Source organism: Macaca mulatta, chromosome 1 (assembly GCF_049350105.2).
Source record: "Macaca mulatta isolate MMU2019108-1 chromosome 1, T2T-MMU8v2.0, whole genome shotgun sequence".
In the NCBI taxonomy this organism is placed as follows: domain Eukaryota; kingdom Metazoa; phylum Chordata; class Mammalia; order Primates; family Cercopithecidae; genus Macaca; species Macaca mulatta.
Window position 1 is genome coordinate 213,757,413 of NC_133406.1, and position 11,722 is coordinate 213,769,134.

Below are 11,722 nucleotides of genomic sequence, written 5' to 3' on the forward strand. Positions count from 1 at the left end.
ATTATTAGCCAGGAATGATGGTGGGTGCCCATAATTCCAGCTACTCAGGAGGCTGAGACAGGAGAATCACTTGAACCTGGGAGATGGTTGTTGCAGTGAGCTGAGATCATGCCACTGCACTCTAGCCCCGGGAGGCTGAGCGAGACTCCATCTCCAAAAAAAAAAAAATTAACCAAGTGTGGTAGCATGCACCTGTAGTCCCAGCTACTCAGGAGGCTGAGGCGGGAGGATTGCTTGAGCCCAGGAGGTTAAGCCTGCAGTGAGCTATAATTGAGCCAGTGCCCTGCAGCCTGGGTGACAGAGTGAGACTCTGTCTCCAAAAGATAAAACAGGGCCAGGCGTGGTGGCTCACGCCTGGAATCCCAGCACTTTGGGAGGCCAAGGCAGGTGGATCATGAGGTCAGGAGTTCAAGATCAGCCTGGCCAACATGGTGAAACCCCATCTCTACTAAAATTCAAAAATTAGCCAAGTGTGGTGGTGAGCGCCTATAATCCCAGCTATTTGGGAGGCTGAGGCAGGAGAATTGCTTGAACCTGGGAGGCGGAGGTTGCAGTGAGCCGAGATCATGCCATTGCACTCCAGCCTGGGCAATAGAGTGCGACTCCGTCTAAAACAACAACAACAACAAACAAACAAACAAAAAAAGAAAACAAACCCAACAGTATACATTTCTAGGAGAAAATAGAAATGCTTCATGACCTTGAGTTAGACAAAGATTTCTTAGCTATGACAACAAAAGCATGATCTATAATAAAAAATATTGATAAATTAGACTTCATCAAAATCAAGAACTTCTGCTCTTCAAAAGATAACATAAAATGAATGGACAAGGCACAGATGGAGAAAATATTGGCTCTAATCACATGTCTGATCCAAATATGTAAAGAAAATAACTCTCAAAACTCAAATTGTTGGTTAGGCACGGTGGCTCATGCCTGTAATCCCAGCACTTTGGGAAGCTGAAGCACACAGATCACTTGAGGCCAGGAGTTTGAGACAAGCCTGGCCAACATGGTGAAACCCCATCTCTACTAAAAATACAAAAATTAGCCAGGCGTGGTGGCAGGTGCCTGTAATCCCAGCTACTCAGGAGGTTGAGGTGGGAGATTGCTTGAACCTGGGAGGCAGAGGTTGCAGTGAGCCATTCATACCACTGCACTCCAGCCTGGGCTACACAGTGAGACTCAGTCTCAAAAAAAAAGAAAAGAAAAAAAAAAAGGAAAGGCAGTATAGCATGAATAAAGCCAGGTTAGGGGAAGAATAAAGGATGACAGATGCCTAGAAGAGCCTCCATAACCTAGCACTGAAGATTAGGAAGAGTGAGCTACCCAGCAGTGCGATTTAAACCCAGGTGTCCCGGGAAGATCCACAATATAAACACATTATTTTAGTTGACTCACACATATTGTGTTTGTATTTTTAATTTTTTTTGAGACGGAGTCTTGCTCTGTTGCTCAGGCTGGAGTGCAGTGGCACGATCTTGGCTCACTGCAAGCTCCACCTCCCAGGTTCTCGCCATTTTCCTGCCTCAGCCTCCCGAGTAGCTGGGACTGCAGGTGACCACCACCATGCCTGGCTAATTTTTTGTGTTTTTAGTAGAGATGGGGTTTCGCCGTGTTAGCCAGGATGGTCTCGTGGTCTGCCTGCCTCGGCCTCCCAAAGTGCTGGCATTATAGGCGTGAGCTACCATGCCAGGCCATATGCCACAAGACTTGCTACTTAAAGTACACTCTGCGACCAGCAGCATTGACATCACCAAGGAGCTTATTAGAAATGTAGGTTTGGCCGGGCGCGGTGGCTCAAGCCTGGAATCCCAGCACTTTGGGAGGCCGAGACGGGCGGATCACGAGGTCAGGAGATCGAGACCATCCTGGCTAACCCGGTGAAACCCCGTCTCTACTAAAAAATACAAAAAACTAGCCGGGCGAGGTGGCGGGCGCCTGTAGTCCCAGCTACTCGGGAGGCTGAGGCAGGAGAATGGCGTAAACCCAGAAGGCGGAGCTTGCAGCGAGCTGAGATCCGGCCACTGCACTCCAGCCTGGGCGACAGAGCGAGACTCCGTCTCAAAAAAAAAAAAAAAAAAAATAGAAATGTAGGTTCACAGGCTCTACCCCAGACCTGTTGAATCAGAAGTTGCATTTTAAACTAAATGGGTATGTATATTAAAGCTAAGACACGCTGTTCTTAGCTACCTTGATGGCAGGAGCTGTGGATTTTGTACTCAGTACCCTAGGCCCGTTAGAATGTAAATTCTGGCTGCGCATGGTGGCCCACACCTGTAATCCCAGCATTTAGGGAGGTCAAGACAGGTGGATGGCTTGAGCTCAGGAGTTTGAGACCATCTTGGGCAACATGACGAAACCCTGTTTCTAGAAAAAATACAAAAAATTAGCCAGGCATGGTGGCATGTGCCTGTGGTCTCAGCTACTGGGGAGGCTGAGATGGGAAGATTGCTTAAGCCCAGGAGGTTGAGGCTGCAGTGAGCCGTGATTGTGTCACTGCACTCCAGCCTGGGCAACAGAGTGAGTCCTTGTCTCAAAAAAAAAAAAAAAAAAAAAAAAAAATCAGCTTCACAAAGGGAAGATGTTTATCTTATCTTCTGTATCCCCCAGTGCTTGTATTTGGTTAAGAACTCCGGCTAAGGCTGGGCATGATGGCTCATGTCTATAATCCCAGCACTTTGGGAGGCCGAGCTAGGCAGATCACTTGAGGTCAGGAGTTCAAGACCAGCCTGGCCAACAAGGTGAAACCCCGTCTCTATTGAAAATACAAAAATTAGCTGGGTATAGTGGCACATGCCAGTAATCTCAGCTACACGGGAGCCTGAGGTAGGAGAATCACTTGAACCCAGGAGGCGGAGGTTGCAGTGAGACAAGACCACGCCACTGCACTCCAGCCTGGGTGACAAAGTAAGACTCTGTCTCAAAAAAAGAAAAAAAAAGGCTGGGCGCGGTGGCTCAAGCCTGTAATCCCAGCACTTTGGGAGGCCGAGATGGGCGGATCACGAGGTCAGGAGATCGAGAGACGATCCCGGCTAACACGGTGAAACCCCGTCTCTACTAAAAAATACAAAAAAATAGCCGGGCGAGGTGGCGGGCGCCTGTAGTCCCAGCTACTCGGGAGGCTGAGGCAGGAGAATGGCGTGAACCCAGGAGGCGGAGCTTGCAGTGAGCTGAGATCCGGCCACTGCACTCCAGCCTGGGTGACAGAGCAAGACTCAGTCTCAAAAAAAAAAAAAAAGAAAGAAAGAAAAAAAAAAAAAAAAAGAGAGGGAGAGAACTCAGGCTGAGAGCTGGAATCCTACACCCTCCAATAGTCACACAGAGGAGCCATGGGATACTAAAGCTGGAAGGACCTTAGCTACCATCTCATTGTTTTCATCCCCCAATGCTGTTTACTAGAACTATTTGCGATAATGGAAATGTTTTATGTTTATGCTGTCCAATATGACAACTACTATCTACAATTATTTATTCAGCTCTTGAAATGTTGCTAGCTGAGAACTGAATTTTAAATTTTAATTAGTTTTAATTAATTCAAATAGCTACATGTGACTAGTGGCTACCGTATTGACATCACAGATCTAGACTATACATCTGTGTAGACAATAAGAAAAAAATGTCCGGCCACAGTGGCTCACGCCTGTAATCCCAGCACTTTGGGAGGCTGAGGTGGGCAGATCACGTGAATTCACGGGTTCAAGACCAGCTTGGCTAACATGGCAAAACACTGTCTCTACAAAAAAAAAAAAAAATAATAGTTAGACAGGCATAGTAACGTGTGCCTGTAGTCCTAGCTACTCAGGAAGCTGAGGCAGGATAATCGCTTGAACCTGCTAGGTGGAGAGTGCAGTGGCTGAGATTGCGCCAATGCACTCCAGCATGAGTGACAGAGCAGGACTCCATCTCAAAAAAAAAAAAAAAAAAAAGAGGGCGATGTTTCCTCTCAGAAGTCCCCTCTCTCTCACTGGAGAGAGAGCTGTTTTCCTTTCTCTTTCTTTCTCTTTCTCTTGCCTGTTACACCTCCACTCCTAAACTCCTCATGTGTGTCCACCTCCTAAATTTTCTTGGTGTGAGATAATGAACCCTGGGTACTTACCTAGACAACATAGCTGCTTCATATTGGGGACCTTGTCCAGGATACCAACGTACATCATTCATTGAAACGGTGAGTAGAGGAGCAGACTCCAACTCTGTCCTTTCATTTTGGGGCTCTCAGCCTCCATTTTATTTTATTTTATTTTATTTTATTTTGAGGCAGGGTCTTCCTCTCTGACCCAGGCTGGAGTGCAGTGGTGTGATCTCAGCTCACAGCAACCTCCACCTCCTAGGTTCAAATGATTCTCATGCCTCAGCCTCCCAAGTAGCTGGGATTACAGGCCTGCACCACCATGCTGAGCTAATTTTATATTGTTAGTAGAGATGGAGTTTTGTTGTGTTGGCCAGGCTGGTCTTGAACTCCTGACCTCAGGTGATCTGCCCGCCTCAGCCTCCCAAAGTGATGGGATAACAGGCGTGAGCCACACCGTGTCCGGCCTCCATTTTAGAACCAAATCAAATCACTAACAGGCATCCTTCAGCCATTTAAGAATACAATTAGCATGGCTATGTTCTTAAAGACTTAGATGTGAGGCTTGCTGAGGAGAACACAGAGAATCTCCCAGTACCCACAGGTTGCTGGGCATATTAGCCAGGTTTGAACCAGCTTCCTTTCACAGAGGACTTAGTTGTCATGTGGCGCTGGAAGAGGTCTTGGAAGTAACCAAGGATTTCTGGCTGAGGCTACCCCATGGTGTTATCCAAAGGCTTCTGGACTGACCCCAGCCTCCAACCACCCGATGGGGTGTCAGCAACAGGATCTCCAACTTTTCTATCGTAATCCCCTCCTTTTCTGTCCATGACTGCCATGTCTCCTATCCTTTCTGTGTATGCAGACAGCACCTCCTCAAGCCTGCATATAAAATCCAGTGCAGGCCGGGCGCGGTGGCTCAAGCCTGTAATCCTAGCACTTTGGGAGGCCGAGACGGGCGGATCACAAGGTCAGCAGATCGAGACCATCCTCGTTAACACGGTGAAACACCGTCTCTACTAAAAAATACAAAAAACTAGCCGGGCGAGGTGGCAGGCGCCTGTAGTGCCAGCTACTCGGGAGGCTGAGGCAGGAGAATGGCGTAAACCCGGGAGACGGAGCTTGCAGTGAGCTGAGATCTGGCCACTGCACTCCAGCCTGGGCGACAGAGCTAGACTCCGACTCAAAAAAAAAAAAAAAAAAAAAAATCCAGTGCATCCACCACTGACCAGCCTTTTCCTCTCAGAAGTCCCCTCTCTCTCTCACTAGAGAAGAGAGCTGTTTTCCTTTCTCTTTCTCTTACCTATTAAACTTCAGCTCCTAAAAACAAACAAACAAACAAACAAACAAAAAAACCAGGCACGGTGGCTCACACCTGTAATCCCAGCATTCTGGGAGGCTGAGGCAGGCGGGCCATTTGAGGTCAGGAGTTCGAGACCAGCCTGGCCAACATGGTGAAACCCCATCTGTACTAAAAATACAAAAAAATTAGCTGAGTGTGGTGGCGCATGCCTGTAATCGCAGCTATTCGGGAGGCTGAGGCAAGAGAATCACTTGAGTCTGGGAGGTAGAGGTTGCAGTGAGCCAAGATCATGCCACTGTACTCTAGCCTGGGTGACAGAGTAAGACTCCATCTCAAACAAAAAAACAAAAATATAAAAATAAGGCCAGGCATGGTGGCTCACGCCTGTAATCCCAGCACTTTGGGAAGCTGAGGCAGGCAGATAATGAAGTCAGGAGTTCGAGACCATCATGGCCAATATGGTGAAATCCTGTCTCTGTTAATAATACAAAAATTAGCTGGGTGTGGTGATGCGCGCCCAAAGCCCCAACTACTCGGGAGACTGAAGCAGGAAAATCGCTTGAACCCGGCAGGCAGAGGTTGCAGCGAGCTGATATCGCGTCATTGCACTCCAGCCTGGGCAACAAGAGCAAAACTCTGTCTCAAAATAAACGAAAAAGAAAAAGAAAACCCAGATCTAGACTAGTCCTATATTCTATGGTCAGGAAGACTGAGACTCAGAAATACATCAGTGACTTGAGCAAGATCACACAATGAATGGGTAGGAATCTGTAGATGTGATTTGGTGAGCATTACAGGTTAAGTGCACCAGACTTAGAAACAGACAGACCTGGGTCTCTGGTACTGGCTTAACCACAAAACTCTACAACTTGGATAACTTCTCTGGACCTCATATCTCTTCTGTAAAAGGAGGCGTTTACTTTACATTTCTCTGCTGTAAAATGTCTTCTAATCTTTCACGTCCAGAGGTTCTAATTCGGTACTTTGTGTGCCCTCCTCTCACAGTGCCACCTCGTGGCTCACTATGAACCCTGCATCTTCTCTTCTTGAATTAAAATTTTTGTTGGAGAGGATAGAAACCCTTGTGAGTAATGGTGGACCATTCCCTTATTGTGAGTGATCTGCCTAACAGATCCCACTCCGATCTACTTTCCATGTGTAAGATGTGGGCATCACTTCAGTGCTGATGCAGCTAGAAGATGTCTCAGTGCTTTTCCTGACCACCTGTCACACTCTGCATTCACAGAACCAGGGCTTTGTGACAGTGCTCTGGGTGGAGACGTATCTTACTTTTCATTTTTAAAGTCTCCTGGCCAGGCGCGGTGGCTCACGCCTGTAATCCCAGCACTTTGGGAGGCCAAGACGGGCGGATCACCTGAGGTCAGAAGTTCAAGACCAGCCTGGCCAACATGGTGAACTCTCGTCTCTACTAAAAATACAAAAATTAGCCAGGCATGGTGGTGGGCCCTTGTAATCCCAGCTACTCAGGAGGCTGAGGCAGGAGAATTGCTTGAACCCAGGAGATGGAGATTGCAGTGAGCTGACATGGTGCCGCTGCACTCCAGCCTGGGTGACATGGTGAGACTCCATCTCAAAAAAAAAAAACAACTCTCCTCCTGTCCGGGCGCAGTGGCCAATGCTTGTAATCCCAGTACTTTGGGAGGGTGAGGCGGGTAGATCACCTGAGGTCAGGAGTTCAAGACCAGCCTGGCTAACAAAAAAATCCCATCTTTATTAAAAATACAAAAAGTAGCTGGGTGTGGTGGCAGGCGCCTGTAATCCCAGCTACCTGGGAGGCTAAGGCAGGAGAATTGCTTAAACCTGGGAGGAGGAGGAGGTTGCAGTGGGCTGAGATTGCACCACTGTACTCCAGCTGGTGACAAGAGTGAAACTCCATCTCAAAAATAAAATAAAAGAAAATAAAAGTCTCCTGCTGCCCTGTGTCTGGTCTGTGGCATGACACTCACCCCCTTTGCCAGGCCCCAAGTTTGATTTATTTTTTCTTTCTCTGAACACAGCTCAGCTTATGACCAAGAGAGGAAATGGCAGGAGGAAGGCCATGAGCCTGTTAACATTAAGCTGGGGAAAGTGCCAGAAAGACCCCCAAGGTCCCTAACCAACAGCTCTGTGACCTTGGACAAGTAATTTAATTTTTTTAATCCTTAGGTTGCATCATGGAGATAAAATTACTTGTCTCCTGGGTAGTTCTGAGAATTATAAATACAGCTATGCGGGCCAGATGTGGTGGCTCAAGCCTGTAATCCCAGAACTTTGGGAGGCTGAGGCGGGCAGATCACGAGGTCGGGAGTTCGAGACCAGCCTGGCCAATATGGTGAAACCCCATTTCTACTAAAAATACAAAAATTAGCTGGGTGTGGTGGCGCGTGCCTGTAGTCCCAGCTACTTGCGAGGCTGAGGCAGAAGAATCACTTGAACCTGGGAGCTGGAGGGTGCAGTGAGCCGAGATCGCGCCACTGCACTCCAGCCTGGGTGACAGAGTGAGACTCCGTCTCAAAAAAGAAAAGAAAAGAAAAGAAAAAGAACTACAGCTATGCGTTTCTTTTCTTTTTTTTTTTTTTTTTGAGACGGAGTCTCACTCTGTCGCCCAGGCTGGAGCGCAGTGGCCGGATCTCAGCTCACTGCAAGCTCCACCTCCCGGGTTTACGCCATTCTCCTGCCTCAGCCTCCTGAGTAGCTGGGACTACAGGCACCCGCCACCACGCCCGGCTAGTTTTGTGTATTTTTTAGTAGAGACAGGGTTTCACCATGTTAGCCAGGATGGTCTCGATCTCCTGACCTCGTGATCCGCCTGTCTCAGCCTCCCAAAGTGCTGGGATTACAGGCTTGAGCCACCGCACCCGGCCTAGCTATGCGTTTCTTAACAACAAGGATACATTCTGAGAAATGCATTATTAGGTGAATTCGTCGTGTAAACATCATAGAGTGTACTTACACAAACCTAGACAGTAAGGCCTCTTACACACCTAGGCTATATGGCATAGCCTATTGCTTCTAGGCTACAAACCTATACAGCAGGTTAGTGTACTGAATGCTGTAGGCAATTGTAACACAATGGTAAGTATTTGTGTATCTAAACATACCCAAACATAAAAAATGTACAATACAAACATGGTATTCCAATCGTATGGAACCACTGCTGGTATTCCAATCGTATGGAACCACTGCTACACCACATATACAGCAGTGTGGTTGAGTAAAACATCATTATGCAGTGCCTGACTGTAATATATGTAAGGTAATTAGTGCATAGTAGCTGATAAATAAATGGTAGTTGGTTATAATCACATACACCTTCTATTTGCTCAGCACCAATCTCTGAACTCCAGGGGATGCAGAAGAGCTAGAGAAGAGAACCTAGCTGGCTTCCACTCTGGTTGTAGAGAGCAGATCACTGGAAGCAGGATATAATGAAATGCAAATGGCAGGTCACGGCCTGTGAGCGCTGCAGGAGCACAGTACCAGGAGAGAATAATCATCCTCACGTCTCTATAACACACTGCAGTGTTTACATTGTCCTTTAACATCTCTTTTTCTTTCTTTCCTTCCTTCCTTCCTTCCTTCCTTCCTTCCTTCCTTCCTTCCTTCCTTCCTTCCTTCCTTCCTTCCTTTCTTTTTCTTTCTTGAGATGGAGTTTTGCTCTTGTCGCCTAGGCTAGAGTGCAATGGCACTATCTCGGCTCACTGCAACCTCCACCTTCCAGGTTCAAGCAATTCTCCTGCCTCAGCCTCCTGAGTAGCTGAAATTATGGGCATATGCCACCAGGCCCTGCTAATTTTTGTGTTTTTAGTAGAGACAGTGTTTCGCCATGTTGGCCAGGCTGGTCTTGACCTCCTGACCTCAGATGATCCATTCGCCTTGGCCTCCCAAAGTGATGGGATTCTAGGCGTGAGCCACTGCACCCGGCCAATTGTCCTTTAACATTTATAATTTTACTTGTAACAACTGTAAGGTGGATATTAATGTTATCCCCATTTTACAGTGACACGCCCAAGGTTGTATCACTAAGAAGTGGCAGAGGTGGCTTGAGCGTGGGGCATCCTGACTCAGAGGCTGCCTTCTTTTTACTCCCCAGAGAGTTTTCTGGACAACAAGTCTAGAAAGATAGGTCTTGAAGGGTAAGAGGCATCAGAGAAGCAGAGACGGCTATTTAAGCAGTGACACCAATCAAGAAACGGAAAAGGGTGGAAATGGGACCAGTGACCACTGGCAGTCCTCCAGGTAGGGAGAATGCCCTGATTCTATACCCTAAGATACACTAAGGACCCCTAGCCCAGCCTAGTTGGACAGAAGTCAGGGAGGCCTTCCTGGAGAAAGCAACATCCAAGCTGAGACCTGAATGATGAGCAGGAGTTGGGCAGAGCTCCCAGGCAAAATAACTATCAGGAGCACATTTGGGGAACTGGAAATAGTTCAAACAGGCAGGAGCAGAGTATGGCTAAGAATGAGACTGTGGTCAGATGGGGCAGGGCTTTGTAACCCATATTAAGATCTTGGACTTTATCTCAGGCCGCTAAGGACTCAATGCTTTGTTTACCGAGGCAATTTAAGCTTTAGACCAATCACTGATTGCAATGTGGAGACTGACTGGCCGGGGCCAAACTGGAGGCAGGAGGCTGGTGAGAAATTTGATGCCGTAACCCAGGGAAAATAGGAGGGTTGCCTGGTAGAGGGGGCGTAGCAAAGATTGGGAGAGATGAGCAGATTTAGGAGATATTAAGAGACAGAATGGAGGCCAGGCATGGTGGCTCATGCCTGTAATCCCAGCACTTTGGGAGGCCAGAGGTGAGAGGATTACTTGAGCCCAGGAGTTTGAGACCATCCCGGGCAACAGAGTGAGACCCTGTCCCAAAAAAGTTTTAAAAACAGGCAGAGTGGACTGGAGCTGGTGATTAATTGAACACTGGAAGTAGTGGGGAGTCGGGGGGCAGAGGTGGAAAGAATGAAGGAAGAGGTGAGGATATCTTCCAGTTCCTGGCTGGAGCAGCTGGGTGGGTGGCTGTATCAATCCCTGGGCTGGGGAAGATGAGGGAGAAGTCCCTGAAGAGAGGACAAAGGAGCAAGACTTTGAGGGGTAAGATGAATTTAGCCCCTGAGGAAAGCGGGAGTGTCAAATACTTAGTGAAAGCAAGTTGAATTTTCCCTTTGTATTCATTCAACACAATTCCAACACTTTGGGAAGCTGAGGTGGGTGGATCACTTGAGGCTAGGAGTTTGAGACCAGCCTGGCCAACATGGTGAAACCTCTGCCTCTACTTAAAATACAAAAATTAGTGAGGCATGGTGGCACAGGCATGTAATCCTAGCTACTCATGAGGCTAAAGCAGGAGAATCGCTTGAACCTGGGAGGTGGAGGTTGCAGTGAGCCGAGATCGTGCCACTGCGCTGCAACCTGGGTGACAGAGCAAGACTCTTTCTCAAAAAACAAACAAACCAACCAACCAACCAACAAACAAAAAACCCACATATTTGTTAGGGGCCTACTATATGTCAGGCACCAGTCCAGGCATTGGGAATACAGCAGTGAACAAAACAGACCAGGTCCTGTCCTCATGGAGTTTACATTCTAGTGGGTGGAGACAGACAATAAGCAAAGAAATGTCTGTAAATATGTCAAGGCGTGGTAGGTGCTATGAAGACAAATTAGACTGATTATGAGGCTACACATGGAGGTTGTTCTCATGCGTGTCCGTGTGAAGAGACCACCAAACAGGCTTTGTGTGAGCAATAAAGCTTTTTAATCACCTGGGTGCAGGTGGGCTGAGTCCGAAAAGAGAGTCATCGAAGGGAGATAAGGGTGGGGCCATTTTATAGGATTTGGGTAGGTAAAGGAAAATTACAGTCAAAGGGGGGTTGTTCTCTGGCGGGCAGGAGTGGGGGTCACAAGGTGCTCAGTAGGGGAGCTTTTTGAGCCAGGATGAGCCAGGAAAAGGACTTTCATAAGGTGAAGTCATCACTTAAGGCAAGTACCGGCCATTTTCACTTCTTTTGTGGTGGAATGTCATCAGTTAAGGTGGGGCAGGGCATTTTCACTTCTTTTGTGATTCTTCAGTTACTTCAGGCCATCTGGGCGTATGTACATGCAAGTCACAGGGGATGCGATGGCTTGGCTTGGGCTCAGAGGCCTGACAGTTGTCATTTGGATAGGGTGATCAGAGAAGTCTTCTCTGATTTTTAGGCAGAGACCTGAATGAAGGGAGGAGATGAAGGGAGGAGGGACACATGCAGATACAGGGACTCACCCTTCTGGGCAAAAATATGGGTGTGGCTTTGAGGTCACGGGTTCTATCCATGCTGTAACCACTTCAGTCACAGCGGGGGTCAGAAATGGG